Below are 18,395 nucleotides of genomic sequence, written 5' to 3'. Positions count from 1 at the left end.
GCGAGAGCCAGTCATGACAAAATTCTTCCAGCTGGTGAGCAAGATGTATATCTTCAGACTTCAAGAAGAATATAATGATTCCAATCCCAAAGAAAACAAGCCTTGACAAGTGTGAAAATTACCGAACTATCAGTTTAATAAGTCACTGCCGTAAAATACTCACACGAATTCTTCACAGACGAATGAAAAAACTGGTAGAAGCCGACCTTGGGGAAAATCAGTTTGGATTCCGCAGAAATGTTAGAACACGCGACGCAAACTAACCCTACGACTAACCTTATGATATTTTATGGAAAAGCAAACCTGCGCTTCTGGAATTTGTAGACTTAGAGTAATATTTCGACAATGTTAACTGGAATACTTTCTTTTAAATTCTAAAGGTGGCAGGGGTAAAATACAGAGAGCGACAGGCCATTTACAATTTTCGTGTGACGTCATAAGCGAGTGACTGCGTGTGAGATCGCTCTCCAAGTTTTTATATATTTTTAGGTTTCAGATACATGTTTTAATGGTTTTTGTGATAATATTTACTATATAAGTGACTTACTAGTGGTTTATTCATTCACCTCTGCCTTTCTTGTGTTGTCACCTGATATTTGTGAGTGTTTCGTATCGAGCAACATAACCTCTTACCTGTGTTTACATTCCGCGCTAACCAGTTGCATCTGTAGCGGCGCATCGAAAGCTAAGTACTAATTAATTGTTTGTGTATAGTGGTTTATTTAGGAACTTTTGTAGTCTTCAACCGGAGTTTTTTGTGTTTTCTGGTGAAATAATTTCAGAAGAACTTTTTGGGAACTGTTTTCAGCTTCGTTACTGTGTCATTAGACGTTTGATTCTCTTTCTATATTAGTCTTTTGTTATATTCACATTTGTTGTTTATGGCTCTGAGCACTATGGGATTTAACATCTGTGGTCATCAGTCCCCTAGAACTTAGAACTACTTAAACCTAACTAACCTAAGGACATCACCCAACACCCAGTCATCACGAGGCAGAGAAAATCCCTGACCCTGCCGGGAATCGAACCCGGGAATTCGGGTGCGCTAAGCGAGAACGCTACCGCACATTTGTTGTTTATTAATACTGTTAATAATAGTAGCTACTTCCCTTGTAGAGTAAGTTTGTGATTATTGTAGTCAGGTCTTTAACATCTTCTTATTGTCGTAGCGGAACTTAGAAAAAGTAAAATTTTACAATGAGTGAGAAGTGTGGGCTTTGCCGTATGTTCGTGAGTAGTGGATTGCGGTGTGAGACTTGTTCGAAGTATTTTCACTTAGGGGGGAATGCAGTGGGGAAGCCAGTGGTAATTCTGGTGAGATCCTCTCCTGGAACTGCAGGTTATGTAGCAAGAGTAAGTTGATAGAGGAGCAGGAGCGTAAGATCTGTGCCCTTCAGGTGCAGTTCAAAAACGCACAGGTGGAGCTAGATAGGACGAGGAGGGAGAAGAGGGTTGGGGAATGGGAGCTGGCTGTTGGCAAGAGATCTGCTAGGAGAAGAAGATTTTCAGATAGTTCTACTATTGGTGTTTACAATAGATATGACCAACTGCCAGAGTCTAGTGGAGAGGAATCTCTAGTAGCTGTAGATGTAGGAAGTATGCAGCAGACCTCAGTAGTTACGGTGGCTAGAACAGTTGTAAAGTCGAAGAGGAAGAAAAAGGTTCTGCTGTTAGGTAGTTCTCATGGCAGAGGTGTAGACCAGCAGTTGCAGGAAGTGCTGGGGAGTGAGTACCAGGTCACCAACATTGTGAAGCCTAATGCAGGATTGGCTCAGCTGACTGTTAACATAGGGGGGTTATGTAGGGATTTTAGTAAAGAGGATCAGGTAGTGATTGTGGATGGGGCTCGTAATAGTATTGATAGGGATGGGGAGTATGACGTAGATGGTGACCTGGAGAAGATAGCCACTCAGGCTGGCAACACGAATGTGCATTTCGTGGAACTTTTTCAGCGTCTGGATCTGCCTCATTTTAATACAGCCGTCAGGCGTAATAACATGAGACTTTGGGGTGCGCTGATGACAGAAAGCATGGGTCACATTTCAGTGGTGTCGGTGGAGTCCATCAGCAGGACGGGTTTCACTAGACATGGGCTGCACCTCAACAGGTATGGGAAGGGGAGGTTGGCAAAGCTTATAGGTGACAGCATAGGTGGGGTTGGTGGGATCACTCATGGGAAAATTCCTGCAGTTGTGGGTGTTAGAGCTGAACCTTTTTTAGATTGATAGGTATTCCTGCTTAAGGGAAGTCTCTCTAACAAAGGAACCACTTTTGACAAAGCTTAGGAATCCGAGTAATGAGGGAATTAGTATATTTCATCAAAATATAGATCCCCAGACTCCGATTTCACAACATTTTTGCCAAAGCTAGAGGAGGTTCTTGGTTCACTTTATAGGAAAAACAAAAAGATAGTTATATGTGGTGATTTCAGTATTAATTGTATAAGTGATTGTGCAAGGAAGAGGATGCTGGTAGACCTCGTTAATTCATATAATCTTATGCAAACCATATTCTTTCCAACGAGAGTGCAAGGGAACAGTAGAACAACCATAGACAACATTTTTGTTCATTCCTCATTACTAGAAGGGCATTCTGTTAGCAAAAGGGTGAATGGCCTTTCAGATCATGATGCACAAATTTTAACTCTAAAAGATTTTTGTGCTGCAACACGTGTTAAATGTAGTCATCAGCTGTTGAGGAAAGCTGATCCAGTTGCTGCAGAGACCCTTGTAAACCTTATCAAGGAACAAGAGTGGCAAGATGTTTATAGCGCTGATATAGCAGACGATAAACACAGTGCTTTTCTCAATACTTTTCTAGTGCTCTTTGAAAGTTGGTTTCCGTTAGAGCGTTCAAAACAGGGTACTAGCACAAACAGGCAGTCTGGGTGTCTGACTAGAGGGATAAGAATATCTTGTAGAACAAAGTGGCAATTATATCAAAACGTTAGAAACAGTCAAAATCTAAATGCAGCAGCCCATTACAAACAGTATTGTAAGGTACTTAAAATTGTTATTAGGAAGGCAAAAAGTATGTGGTATGCAGATAGAATAGCTAAGTCTCGGGATAAAATTAAAACCATATGGTCAGTCGTAAAGGAAGTGGCTGGTCTGCAGAGACAGGTCGAGGATATAGAATCAGTGCGTAGTGGGACTGTCCATGTTACTGATAAGTCGCATATATGTACAGTATTTAATAATCACTTTCTGAACATAGCAGGTGAACTAAATAGAAACCTAGTCCCAACAGGGAACCATATAGCGCTCTTAGAAAAAAGTGTTCCGAGACTGTTACCTGAAATGCCCCTCCATGATACTGACTAGAGGGAGATTGAGTTAATAATTAAATCACTAAAGACCAAGAACTCTCATGGATATGACGGGGTATCTAGCAGAGTACAGAAGTATTGTTCTATGTATGTTAGCCCAGTACTTAGCCATATCTGTAACTTTTCCTTTAGGAGTGGTCGGTTTCCTGACCGATTAAAGTACTCGGTTGTGAAGCCACTTTATAAAAAGGGAGACAGGGATAATGTTGACAATTATAGACCTATTTCTATGCCATAGGTGTTTGCTAAAGTTATCGAGAAGGTTGCTGGATCATTTAAATTCACATAATTTGCTGTCAAATGTTCAGTTTGGCTTTAGAAATGGTTTAACAACTGAAAATGCTATATTATCTTTTCTCTGTGAGGTTTTGGACGGATTAAATAAAAGGTTGCGAACGCTTGGTGTTTTCTTTGATTTAACGAAGGCTTTTGACTGTGTTGACCACAAAATATTTCTGCAGAATTTGGACCATTATGGAGTAAGGGGTGTAGCTTACAATTGGTTCGCCTCTTACTTTAAGAACACTAAGCAGAAGGTAATTCTTCGCAATATTGAGAGTGGTAGTGATGTTCAGTCTCAATGGGGCACTGTTAAGTGGGGCGTTCCCCAAGGGTCGGTGCTGGGGCCACTGCTGTTTCTTATTTATATAAATGATATGCCTTCTAGTATTACAGGTAATTCAAAAATATTTCTGTTTGCTGTTGACACCAGCTTGATAGTGAAGGATCTTGTATGTAATACTGAAACAGTATCAAATAATGTAGTTCATGAAATACGTTCGTGGCATGTGGAAAATAATTTCATGCTAAATCACAGCAAGACTCAGTTTTTACAGTTTCTAACTCACAATTCAACAAGAACCGATATTTTGATCAGACAGAATGGGCATATTATAAGCGAGACGGAACAGTTCAAGTTCCTAGGCGTTCGGATAGATACCGGCGGGGTAAGTGATTTTCTCTGCCTCGTGATGACTGGGTGTTGTGTGCTGTCCTTAGGTTAGTTAGGTTTAAGTAGTTCTAAGTTCTAGGGGACTGATGACCATGTATGTTAAGTCCCATATTGCTCAGAGCCATTTGAACCATTTTTTCGTTCGAATAGATAGCAAGCTGTTGTTGAAAGCCCATGTCCAGAATCTTGTTCAGAAACTAAATACTGCTTTATTTACCATTGGAACAGTATCTGAAATAAGTGACACTTCAACACGAAAAGTAGTCTACTCCGCATATTTTCATACGCTTATGTCGTATGGTATTATTTTTTGGGGTAATTCTTCTGATTCAAAAAGGATATTTTTGGCTCAAAAACGGGCAGTTAGAGCTATATGTGGTGTAAGTTCGAGAACCTCTTGTCGACCCCTATTCAATAGTCTGGGAATTCTGACATTGCCCTCACAGTATATATTTTCTTTAATGTCGTTTGTTGTTAGCAATATTAGCCTATTCCCAAGAGTTATCAGCTTTCACTCAGTTAATACTAGGCAGAAATCCAATCTGCATGTGGAATGCGCTTCCTTAACTCTTGTGCAGAAAGGAGTGGAGTATTCTGTTGCATCCATTTTCAATAAGCTACCACAAGAACTCAAAAATCTTAGCAGTAGCCCAAACTCTTTTAAGTCTAATCTGTAGAGTTTCCTCATGGCTCACTCCTTATATTCTGTCGAGGAGCTCCTGGAAGAGCTAAAAAATTAAGCAAATTCCAGTGTTACATTGTTGATTTTCTTTATTTAAACTTACGACTTGTCACCTGAATATGTTTCTTTTTATATTTCATTCTATCTGTTTCTAATATCGTGTTATAGTTTCATGTATTGACTCGTTCCATGACCATGAAGACTTCTCCTTAATGTGACCCCACGGAACAATAAATAAATAAATAAAACCAGACGGCAGTTATAAGAGTCGAGGGGCATGAAAGGGAAGCAGTGGTTGGGAAGGGAGTTAGGCAGGCTTGTAGCCTATCCCAAGTGTTATTCAGTCTGTATATTGAGCAAGCAGTAAAGGAAACAAAAGAAAAATTCGGAGTAGAAATTAAAATCCATGGAGAAGAAGTAAAAGCTTCGACGTTTGCCGACGACATTGTAATCCTGTCGGAGACAGCGAAGGACCTGGAAGAGCAACTCAACGAAATGGACAGTGCTTCGAAAGGAGGATATAATATGAACAATAACAAAATCAAAATTAGGATAATGGAATGTAGTCGAATTAAATCAGGTGATGCTGAGGGAATTAGATTAGAATAGGAGACATTGAAAGTAGTCGATGAGTTTTGCTATTTGGGCAGCAAAAGAACTGATGGTAGTCGAAGTAGAGAGGATATAAAATGTAGACTGGCAATGGCAAGGAAAGCTTTTCTGAAGAAGAGAAATTTGTTAACATCGAGTATAGATTTAAGTGTCAGGAACTCCTTTCTGAAAGTATAAAGTATTTGTGTGGAGTGTAGCCATATGCACAAGTGAAACATTGACGGTAAATAGTTTAGACAAGAAGATTTTGAAATGTGGTGCTACAGAGGAAAGCTGTAGATTAGATGGTTATATTATGTAGCTAATGAGGAGGTACTGAATATAATTGGGGAGCAGAGGTATTTGTTGCACAACTTTAGTAGAAGAAGGGATCGGTTGGTAGGATATGTTCTGAGGCATCAAGGGTTCACGAATTTAGTAGTGGATGGAAGCGTGGAGGGTAAAAATCGTAGAGGGAGGCCTAGAGATGAATACACCAAGCAGACTCAGAAGGATGTAGGTTGCACTAGGTACTGGGAGATGAAGAAACTTGCACAGGATAGAGTAGCATGGAGAGCTGCATCAAACCAGTCTCTGGACTGAAGGCCACAACAACAACAACAACAACAAGTGCTTCATGCACTAATATATAGGGAGCGATCAAAAAGTTTTCCTTAGAAGGCCGAACAGTACAGAATCGGTACGCCAATGGTTCAAATGGCTCTGAGCACTATGGGACTCAACTGCTGTGGTCATTAGTCCCCTAGAACTTAGAACTACTTCAACCTAACTAACCTAAGGACATCACACACATCCATGCCCGAGGCAGTATTCGAACCTGCGGCCGTAGCAGTCGCACGGTTCCGGACTGCGCGCCTAGAACCGCGAGACCACCGCGGCCGGCGGTACACCAATCAGGCAAAATCGCCGTGAATTAAGGAAATCATCCTATCGACGCAGCAGGTGGAAGTATCCTTTTGGGAAAACATCGCGATCTCCTGCCTGAAGAAGTCCGTGACGGCCTCGTACATGTCTTCGTCCGACAGGAATTGTCGACCCTTCAGTGCTTTTTAAAGTGAATTAAGACATAGTAATCGCATTGGGAGAGATCAGCACTGTAGGGAGGGTGTTCGAGTATCTCCCACGTTAGTTGCCGTAGCTTTCGCGTCATTACATTTGCAGTTGTCGCGGACGTTTTGCTTTAATTGAGCACCTTAATTTCTCCAGCGTCACGCAGTACGTTTTCCCAGTGATGCAGACGCCAGGTTCCTGGAAATCAATAAGCAATGGTCCTCGTTAATGCAAGAACAGGGTGAGCAACACCACCCTAGGAGATGGCTGGCTCTTGAACTTCTCTGGACGAGGGGACGATGGATTACGGCCATGGTACCACACACATATTTCTTATCCTCCGATTAAGGTCGACCGGTGTTTGTCCTTCGGCAGCCAAGAAAAAAATAACAGCACATTGGTCTTGTTTGGAAGAATTTTATAACAACGTTCCCACAGATCACGTTTCCGCACTTACCGCACGCACGTCGCAAAGAGACGAATGCCACACTAATCCCTGCCATAGGTGTCTGTGCAGTAGTTGAATGTACACTGCAGCAACGCCATCAAATGGAATCTTTTTGATTGCCCGTTATGTATTGTTTGACGTAATTTTTTTGACATCCGTCAGATAATTCCTCATTTATAACTGTTGTGGGACTGTAATCAAATGAAAGTCTTACAGAAAAACCACCTTCATGGCTGGTAAAACGGAAATGTACATTCCCACCTATCCACGGAGCCCCCCCCCCCCCTCCCACACACACACATCCAAGTATTTTAATGTGCTTTTATTTGGCCCTAGCCGTTCGAGCTTTAGTACTTCCCCTGCAAGTATGGAAACTCTACCACTTCAAACATTTGTGAAAGAGGTGACAAGGTCACGGCCTGGCGGCTTGGAATGTTGACAGCAAAGACTAGTAACAGTCGTAAAGCTGGTGGCTGACATCAGCGCCATCTGAGAAATAAACAAACCGAACGAAGCATCCCTCTGACATAAAACAGCGATAAGGAAAACTTCGCAGGCAGTGACACTGCGGCGCGTGTAATAGTGGCTTGATCACAGAGCGTTCTTAAAAGGTGAAATGTTTATCAAAAGGTGGGACATGAACATTGCATTTGCGATACTTCTGCAACTGGCAGAACAGTCTGTAATACACAACACCTGTTACGCATTTGCCACGAGAAAATATCAGAATTGTAATTTTATGCACGTGTATAAAGATACGACATTGATTCCACTGAATTAGTGAAAATCTGATAAAAGCAGCAAGAATTAGAGAAGCATAAAGCTAACATGCAGGTGGAGTATGTTATTACTACAATACTTCAGTGAAATTATCAGGTGCATTCCAGCAGGCTGTAGTGCCCACATGTCAAAGGGTGTTACAAGTCCACGAAAGAACAGTGACACGGCGCTGTCTGTGTTGTTGCAGGAGGGCACGGAGACGCGCTAAGGCCACTGAGTGTGGCAGCTGTAACAAGGGTGCGGAGATCTCGAGTGTAGTGATTCTGAGTACATGCTGTGTGCGGTTGACCCATGTTAACTGGTACGTAGGAGAGCACCTTGGCAAAGCGAACACGTGTGGATGATGGTACGTGTGGCTGGGCGATTGTCAATTGAGAACCAGCTGCTAGTCTGCGAGAGGAAGGAGGGGAGTTTAATGTCACTCGCAGCAAGTCACAGTGTTGGAGACGATGCCTCGACAGGGCAGCTATGGCTAATAACGATTGGAAAATACCATCTGACTCACTATTCTTTTATTGTTATTATTTTTATTATTATTATTGATACCCGGTTTCGGTTTCACTAGCAATCATCTTCCGACCTACGTGCGTAAAAGGAAGAATGAGATGCGAGGATATAAAAATTACGTAAGTATAACATCGTAACTAATACCGACAAAGCAACTACAAATTAGATTAAAACACTAAGAAGTAATTCATAGCTAGTGCTGATAAGTGCAGTTTGTCATTTCTGCTAAGAATGTAACATAAAACTTCGTAAAAAGTACAGATATGGAACGTGGAAGGTTACGTAGTCAGTACCGTGACGTGTGTACAAGTGAACCCTCTCGCACCAGTGACCAGTACACGGATACAGTGTAAAGAGGAATATTCCGTCATAAAATAAGGAAAATTATTAAAATCAAATATACGTTAACCTAATAACTTGTAGTGTGTCTGACATAACACAACATAAACGTAAAAATAGACACGTAGGAAACAGCCTTACAGTAGAATGAAATTTTCACTTTACTGCGGAGTGTGCACTGATATGAAACTTCCTGGCAGATGAAAACTGTGTGCCGGACCGAGACTCTAACTCGAGTTGGAGTCTCGGTCCGGCACACAGTTTTAATCTGCCAGGATGTTTCAGCCTTACAGTAAATTGTACATTGTACATTTTCGTGTATGTTTAACATTTCGTAAGACAGGAAGTGCGGAGTTAATAAACAAAGGTAGTTGACTGCTCAGTAAGCTCGTCAACCCTCCTGATGGCTAATCCTCACACAAAGGCAAGCATGATTTGGACTGGTCCACTCATATGATGGATGCTAATGCCGCACCACATGGAACCAGCTGATGAACGAGAACTTACAACATGCTCCACATACGGCGGGAAGTAAAGCTGGCTGGACGTGTAAGGTGAACTCCGAGTGGACGATTGCAGCGCTCACACGAGCACTGCCAGCCACTGTTCACCTACAACAGGAGAGGTTGCATCACGCCACCCTGCATGGGCTGATGCAACAGGTATTGTACGACCTGAATTGCTCCGCGAAGGCATCGTCCCCCGTTTTATAGCTCCTTGTGCCATCAGTGCAGGGGCAACACACATTGCATATCTGGTGTCTAAATTGCCTGATGAAAAACGAGAAGCGCCCAGAGGACGTGATCGGATGTCCATGTTGCTTCGCACACGTATACAGCCCTGGCAGATAAGCAAACAGAGTTGTATTCTCTGTGACACGTAGAACGGCCACGGAAAGCTTTAGTGCTGTTCGCGTTTAGAGCTGTTACCAGCGCCGGTAGGGTATGTAAGGCGTCAGATGTTGGGTCATCACTGTTATTATTATTCTCTATTCAGAAACATACAAATTTAAAGTAGCCATACACATCAATATATATATGAGATGACCAGTACCAGACTGGGGAAAGATATTCGGCAGTAGAAAAGCACAGCGCCATTGCAGAAGAGCGAATAGTTTGTGGATGTGAGCCCCACTGCATCCCCGCTAGTTTCCGAATTCCGAATTAGGTTGTTTAGAGTGGAGATTTTCATTTTGGTGTTCTTGCAGTGAGTTTTGAATGTCAGAGTTCTGTCTAGAGTGACTCCCAAGTATTTAGGGGCTTGATGATGGTGGAGTTGGATGCCTGACCATTCAACATGTAGCTCACGACTAGCTTCCCTGTTCCTTAAGTGAAACGCACACACTTGCGTCTTCGAAGGGTTTGGTCTGAGTTGGTTCCGATTGTAGTAGCTTGACATTGTTCTAAGTGCAGTTGCCAGGTTTCTTTCCACTGTTTCAAAGCAAGAGCTCTGCGTAGCAAGGGCTAGGTCATCTGCATATAAGTATTACCTTGTGCCCGGCGTCAATGGTTGGTCATTGGTATAAATGTTGAAGAGAAGTGGAGTCAAGACGCTTCACTGAGATAGACCATTTTTCTTCGCTCTCCAGCGACTGCGTTGTCCTTGAAATTCAACAAAAAAAACCTGCGGATTTGGAGGAGGCTGCTGATTAGTCTAACGAGGTGCGCGTTCTTGATCTCATTGTATAGTTTTGCATGGAGTAACCGATGGTGGACAGTACCATACGCTGCTGTCAGATCCATGAAGACCGCGCCCGTTACTTGTCGGGTTTCAGAGTCATCCTCTATAAACTGAATGAAATTCAAAAGTTGCCCAGTTAAGGTATGAGAAGAGGGTCTGTTAATGGTAGGATTCTATTTACAATCATACGTTCAAACAGTTTATAAAGGTGACTCAAAAGGCTAACTGGTCTGAAATTCTTGGGACGATTTGCTTCCTTTCCAGGTTTCATAAGAGCTATCACCTTGCTCTTTCGCCAGATCTTTGATATTTGGCATTCGTTCATGCAATTATTGAAAAGCTGCAAGATCCATTTTCTTGTTGCTGGGCCGAAATTCTTGATTTGCTCCATACGGATGTCATCTAAACCGGATGCTTTACCTGTTCTGCTCTCCTTAATAGTCTCATTTAATTAAGATATATCGAGTGAAAGAGTCAGAGTCCTCGTTTGTTCTTGGCACTTTGATTCTATGACTTCCTTTCCCATTCACGAGCAGTTGGTGTGCTATCTGATCTGCAGTGATGTTGCAGTGTGCTGTGGATCTGGTGGGGTCCTTATTGAGGCGTCTCAATAATCTCCACGCTTTATGACTGATTAGCTAAAGTTCTTCCATAGTTTTAACCCAAGAATTCCTTTTGCATTCTTTCAGAGAAGTAATAAGTTTATTCCCAGCCGCGAGCGTTATCTCTCCGAATGGATCTTCTTCCAATAGTACCTTACACTCTGTAAATTGAGCACTAAGTTCTGAAGTTACACCAGGAATGTGTGATGATCGACAACCCCGAGGAATGGCAATTCTGGAGCATCTCTTTACAGCCTCCACAAAAGTGTCATACGACTCAGGTGAAGGTTCAATATTGGGAACTGCAGCGTCCAGCATTTCTGTAAACTTTGGCCAATTAGCTTTCCTGAAGTTCAACCTCTTTCTAAACGGAACTGCCTATGGTCTAACTGCTGCGTAAATTTCGCACATGGTAGGTCTGTGCTGTGTATTTGGAATAGGCGCAGATAGTTTATATACACTATTGTGAGATGTTCTCGCTGAAAAATATCAGATCGGCACTGTATCCGCGTTTACATCTGCCGTTGTTGGAAGATGCAGCTTGCTTAGAGCCATACAAAAGGCTCAGATTATTGCCTTCCGCCCATTCTTGTAATGCTATACCATTCTCATCATCATGCCCATAACCCCACGAGGTTCTGTGACAGCTGAAGTCACCAGTCACTGTTTGTGTGTATTGACTATAAAAGTTATCAGGTACAGTGATTTTGAGATCAACATTCGATGGTTTGTATGTGGATGTGATTGTACAGTCTTTGATTTCCAAATTTGAGACTTCAAAATCATTTGCTTCAGTAAAGGCTGTTGATATCACCTGTATATATATATACACTCCTGGAAATGGAAAAAAGAAGACATTGACACCGGTGTGTCAGACCCACCATACTTGCTCCGGACACTGCGAGAGGGCTGTACAAGCAATGATCACACGCACGGCACAGCGGACACACCAGGAACCGCGGTGTTGGCCGTCTAATGGCGCTAGCTGCGCAGCATTTGTGCACCGCCGCCGTCAGTGTCAGCCAGTTTGCCGTGGCATACGGAGCTCCATCGCAGTCTTTAACACTGGTAGCATGCCGCGACAGCGTGGACGTGAACCGTACGTGCAGTTGACGGACTTTGAGCGAGGGCGTATAGTGGGCATGCGGGAGGCCGGGTGGACGTACCGCCGAATTGCTCAACACGTGGGGCGTGAGGTCTCCACAGTACATCGATGTTGTCGCCAGTGGTCGGCGGAAGGTGCACGTGCCCGTCGACCTGGGACCGGACCGCAGCGACGCACGGATGCACGCCAAGACCGTAGGATCCTACGCAGTGCCGTAGGGGACCGCACCGCCACTTCCCAGCAAATTAGGGACACTGTTGCTCCTGGGGTATCGGCGAGGACCATTCGCAACCGTCTCCATGAAGCTGGGCTACGGTCCCGCACACCTTTAGGCCGTCTTCCGCTCACGCCCCAACATCGTGCAGCCCGCCTCCAGTGGTGTCGCGACAGGCGTGAATGGAGGGACGAATGGAGACGTGTCGTCTTCAGCGATGAGAGTCGCTTCTGCCTTGGTGCCAATGATGGTCGTATGCGTGTTTGGCGCCGTGCAGGTGAGCGCCACAATCAGGACTGCATACGACCGAGGCACACAGGGCCAACACCCGGCATCATGGTGTGGGGAGCGATCTCCTACACTGGCCGTACACCTCTGGTGATCGTCGAAGGGACACTGAATAGTGCACGGTACATCCAAACCGTCATCGAACCCATCGTTCTACCATTCCTAGACCGGCAAGGGAACTTGCTGTTCCAACAGGACAATGCACGTCCGCATGTATCCCGTGCCACCCAACGTGCTCTAGAAGGTGTAAGTCAACTACCCTGGCCAGCAAGATCTCCGGATCTGTCCCCCATTGAGCATGTTTGGGACTGGATGAAGCGTCGTCTCACGCGGTCTGCACGTCCAGCACGAACGCTGGTCCAACTGAGGCGCCAGGTGGAAATGGCATGGCAAGCCGTTCCACAGGACTACATCCAGCATCTCTACGATCGTCTCCATGGGAGAATAGCAGCCTGCATTGCTGCGAAAGGTGGATATACACTGTACTAGTGCCGACATTGTGCATGCTCTTTTGCCTTTATCTAAGTGCCTGTGGTTCTGTCAGTGTGATCATGTGATGTATCTGACCCCAGGAATGTGTCAATAAAGTTTCCCCTTCCTGGGACAATGAATTCACGGTGTTCTTATTTCAGTTTCCAGGAGTATATATATATATATATATATATATATATACTTTCGTATTTTGGTTGAGGTCTTCTCGTAGCCAGTCGCATTCCGTTTATTTCTGGTCTGCACATCTCATAGCTTCTGTGGGTGTCCTGTATGCAGAGTACATCACTCTTGGTTTGTCTGCACAGCTGTTGTAGCAGTTCTCCTTTTGGTGATATATATTCTATATTTGCCGATATGATGGTCGACTGTGGTCCTGAAAAGGACCAAGATGATATTTCTGTGATCACTATGAATGACACTGGAACGTACTCGTGTGAGATACGCTATCAGCATCTGGCATAGATTCAAAGGGCTCTCATTGCGGGTCTCCATTTGGCCGGCTGGTCGAATTGTGCAATGTCAAGACTTGTGAGGCATTCGGGTGTGATAGCGACCCAATGTTGGACTCCATGGGAACGTGAGAGCAAGCAAAATCGTCGTCAAAATTCGGACCGACCGCGTCTGACCATCACAAGAAAGGGTCGCCGTATTGAGCAACAACCACATCGTAGACTCTTTACTTCTATTCCTGCCACCCGAGACTAAGTAATGGACTCCGTGTAACTTTCTGTGGGATCCTGCGCCATTGGATGGAGACTATAGTCCGATCCACGGACGATGGCGATTCGCGCATGATTCGGCACAGACGGAGAGTGCATTGTTGACGATTCCAAGCGACAGTTGTGGTATCCGCATACGCGTGCTTTCCGTTTGAAGTAAGCGTATATCCTGCAAAAATATGTGTCTCGCTTGCTTATGCAGAATTTATCACTTACCGCCACAACTAGTGATGACAACTCGTAACGGATGGATTTGAAATTCACTAAACAATTCGCTGCGATCACGTTTAACGCTCTCATTAGCTACAGAATTTACAGTAGAGCGCTCGGAACAATACTGAACGCTTATTGGCTGTCAGAGAATACGTGAAGTAGGTGCGCAGAACAAGCCTAAACTCGACCGCCATCGCTCGTTACTCCAGCTATAGCAACAGCCTTCCCATGTGTAAGATGACGTTAACACCACAACAAAACGACTGAGTTTGGGGAAGTGTCATACCAGGGAATCATGGGGTGTTGATGAGTGCTGTCGCATTATGTTCAGGGACTAAATGAACAGAGAGTATGGTGGCGATCATGGCAGAGGACCAATAATCTGGAGAGGCACGGAAGTGTTCCTCCTGCCGTAATGGCGTGCGGAACCATCAGCTTTGACTTCTGGTCACGGCTGATTGTTACTGAGGGAATGCTAAAGGCACGGACATCCTGCGCTCTCACGTGGCAGGACCGTGACGCCACCTTTCAACAGAACACTGCCCGTCCACACATGGCACGTGTCTCTGTAAACTCAGTGCGTGTTGTTTAGGTTCTGATGTGGCCAGCAAGATCACCACACCCGTTCCCTACAGAACAAACCATCCCGGACATCAACTCAGTCCCAGTGCCAGGAGTGATTGTGTTGTCCTTCGCTTACGTTAGATTAAGTAGTGTGTAAGCTTAGGGACCGATGAGCTCAGCAGTTTGGTCCCATAGGAACTTACCACAAATTTCCAATTTTTCCCAGTGCCAGTACCCAGGACTTCAAAGAGCAGTTACAGCAGCTAGGGGCAATCCTGCTTCAGGAGAGGATGCAACGGCTTTGTGACACATTTTCCAGCAGAACCTGTGCAGTCATGCTGGTGAGGACGATGCAATGTTATACTGATAAGTGGGCTCATCCTGCTAAGTTCTTTGTAAATTTGACTCAATTTTGTAATCACCCAGATAACATCACATACCCTCTAAAAGTGGGAATTTTCATTTCCCCTTCTGAATCTTGGTTTTTTTTTGTATCATGCAGAGTATATGATTCAATGTTACGAGAGCGCAATGTAATCTACAGACTAACACCATTTCGGGGCTGTTTCGCTAGCCTCGAAAACTAATAACATGAATATGCTTTCGCCATTTTTATGTAGCAGACAACTATAGATGCTGATCCAAAATCTGCTTATAAGATTTAAGAGGATACACAGAAGTGTAACATTTTACTTGTACATGTAGAATTATAAATTAGAGAGTACAACTAGCGGAAGAAAGCCATTAACTATTACTACAGTTTTCATTCTCCATGTACACTTGGCCCGAAATTTTAGGACTGATTGAGCACTTTAATCCCAAATTCAACATCAGTTTTGAACATCAGTTGCTGCATTCTTTAGACGTTTTAAGAATAATATCAAACTATTTTTTTTAAAAAAAGCTTAATATCATCTTACTTGCCTGTTGTGGAGTAATGTGACACAGAGTACTGTTCAGCGAAAAACAGAAATAAAACTTAGGTCACAGCTTCAAAATGGAAAGGAAAGGAACCCGTCGCTTTTTCACAAACATTGTAGGATAGAAAGTCGTTGATAGAATTACAGAAGCTTGATCTAAACCATTTTAACAGCTACTCACCTTCCGACTACAATCAGTTTACTTCTACAGGATCTCCGTGCACTCCGTTATTAAATCTGTACTGCACGCCGCACAGGCCTGTAAATAGGAAATCGATGTTTAAAATCTACACAAATGCCAAAATAGAGTGATGCAACAGAAGAACAATGATTATAAAACATAAACGTAAAAACGTTAACAGTTACAGATATGACAGCTTATGCACGCATAGAAGGTCTTTTGACTGGAGAAGGAAAAATGGGGTTTCAGAACCAACTATGTAATGGGCTATTAACCTAACTTGGGTAAGCACTTTATAAGACGATCTATTCGTTAAACTAATCTAACTCCGCATTGAATAGCTTATTATGTAGTGATCAATTCTGTGATCCAAAAAGCAAACAGGTATTGGTTAAATAAATTTAATTAATCAGTAAATAATTTAATTTGGGCACTTCACTGTCGCATTCGCAATTAAATATTAAAGTGGTTTAAGGTGTACCAGCTGCAGGAATGGAATAAATAATTTTATCTACTTTGAAATAGGCCACAGCTAAATTTCCTTTTCATTTATTTTGTCAGACCACAAAAGTTCTAGACAAACTACTTTGCAGAGTGTTTAAAAAGTCATTTTCAGAATAAGTTATTATAAAAAACTTGTCTTCATTTCTGTTTATTTTCTCAGGGTCGAATTCCTTAGGTTTGAAATCTTTACAATTTTGAGACAGAGTCGGAAATTCGACAGACGGACATCCAGTAGCCTGTACTGGTGTATGACACTGGCAGGCGGCGGGCGGTGATCATGACGCCGTTAAATACGCTGCTTTTCCAGGCGACTCGCAGCATCCGTAAGAAGCACGCAGCCTCCAGAGGAGCCACAGCTGTCATGGTCAACACCTGTCACCAGTGTCTCAGTCATCTCATCTGCATTCATAACCAGAGACTTAGGTGAGACTCCCAAGGCCGCAGTATGTCTGTCTACGATCATAGCTTCGATAAACCTTACGCAGGTCGCGCACTGTATTCTGTTGCTCTGCTTGTGCTCTTTGTCACACTCGTCAAATTAATTGTTAAAACATTTTTCACGTTGTTTCTTTTTTGTATTTCTGTATACAGTGTTTTTAGCTAAACGTATCTTAACAGCAAATTTCATTTCTCGAAGCCACATACACGGAACATAAACCGTTTGGGTACCTGCCTTCAGCTCAGGACAGCGAGCTTTGAATTCTTGCCGTATCTGTTTTCTGTTGCCCCGTCTCCCGAGATCCTTACTACACAGAAACATTACAGTACCTTATGAACAAAGTGCGCTAGCGACTTTTAAAAAGGGCTTCAGCTACATCCATTTTAGAATGACAAAAACTCGGTATGGTGGAGACATCTTATAGTTTACTATCTCTTGAATTCAAATTCGTACGATAAATCCGAATCAGAGTGCTGTGGATATTGTGTAAGTGTACTGTCATATCGCTGGTTTAGTTGTGGAGTATCTTTGCGGGCAGCCGCATCTAGAGAGTCGAACGCGGAACACGGTACTGTTATGTTGTGTGGTGTGTAGCTCTGCATGTGAGAGGCACTGTTAGTATAGAAGTTGAAGTGTTGCTACAAGTGCTATTATAGTATAGTGCTAAAATAAGTAAATGATTCAAAGAAAAGTGCGTCAAGAAGTAATTTAAAAATGAGCAGTGCTGCTGATAACGTATTTGTGCATCCTCTCTTTGCGTGTCGTACCGTACAGTATCAATCATCCGCGCCGTGTTCGGTCTCCAAGAATGAACAAATGTGAATCGGTAATACTATTTACCACAAAAGAGAGCATTTAAGTGCCAATGATTTGTAGCGAGCGTGAGAACGTGCGTTCGGTCATCGCGTTTCCGCATTATCAACAACAGCCGCGCCGCGACGGTTACGCGCATGCTCGTACAAGTGACAACTGAGAACTGAAAATCAAACTTTACGAACAGTGTGAAAATATCATTACTTTTGTCAAGGAGGACTGGTACCAAATATCTGTGTATGCGTGACGAGCGTAAGAACTATCGTGCGACCATTCGGCTTCCGCATCATCAACAATCACCCGCGTCGTGTCGGTTACGCGTGCCTATTGTGGACTGTTAATCAACCATTAATTGGGATAACACTTCTGAATTAGAATATAAACAGTGCAACCTGCGATTTTCCTTTAACCGTCTCAGAATATAGATGTTCATATCAGACGTCGAACAGTGTTGTGTTTTAACGTTGAGTGGCTCCCCTAAACTCGCTTGCATAATTCGATAGATAATTTCAGGCAAGCCAGCAGCAGCGTGGAGCAGAACAATACGACCGCCACGGGATTATTAGGTACGCGGTGTGGACAGGCGCACGGTCAAGAAAAGCAGAAACGACAACGAGTACCAAGGTACCACTCCTCCCATTTGTACTCCCGAACGTGTTACTATTGGAAGGCATAATTTCGACAAAACTACAGTTTAAACGTGTTATTACACGTGAATGGAAGCTTGTGCTCAAGACTGAAAACGAACACGAATACATTTAAGTGTTTCAGGTAGTCACAAAACTGAAAGTCAGTATCAAAACAAGTAATAAGAAATTCACTCGTCTAATACCAATGAACGACTACTTACTGGAATCTAAATGCCCTGCTTGGTGTAAATGTGAACAGTTAATAATGGAATATGAAACAAGTAGTAAACGAGTGGTAGCAGAATCGCATGCTATTTGTTGTACAGGTGGGGTG

At 43.3% G+C, this 18,395-nt stretch overlaps 1 protein-coding gene across 1 annotated transcript in view; it reads right to left on the bottom strand.

Annotated features, from left to right (window-relative positions):
- LOC126334635 (toll-like receptor 4) overlaps positions 1-18,395 on the bottom strand; it is a 299,100-nt gene that overhangs the window by 241,804 nt on the left and 38,901 nt on the right. Inside the window, exon 2 of the mRNA XM_049997073.1 lies at positions 15,677-15,754. The gene's annotated coding sequence lies outside the window, so the exon portion shown is untranslated. The remainder of the gene's footprint in view (positions 1-15,676; positions 15,755-18,395) is intronic.

Source organism: Schistocerca gregaria, chromosome 2, assembly GCF_023897955.1.
Source record: "Schistocerca gregaria isolate iqSchGreg1 chromosome 2, iqSchGreg1.2, whole genome shotgun sequence".
Classification (NCBI taxonomy): Eukaryota; Metazoa; Arthropoda; class Insecta; order Orthoptera; family Acrididae; genus Schistocerca; species Schistocerca gregaria.
The sequence above is the reverse complement of the archived record's forward strand: the minus strand, read 5'-3'. Positions and strand labels throughout refer to the sequence as shown.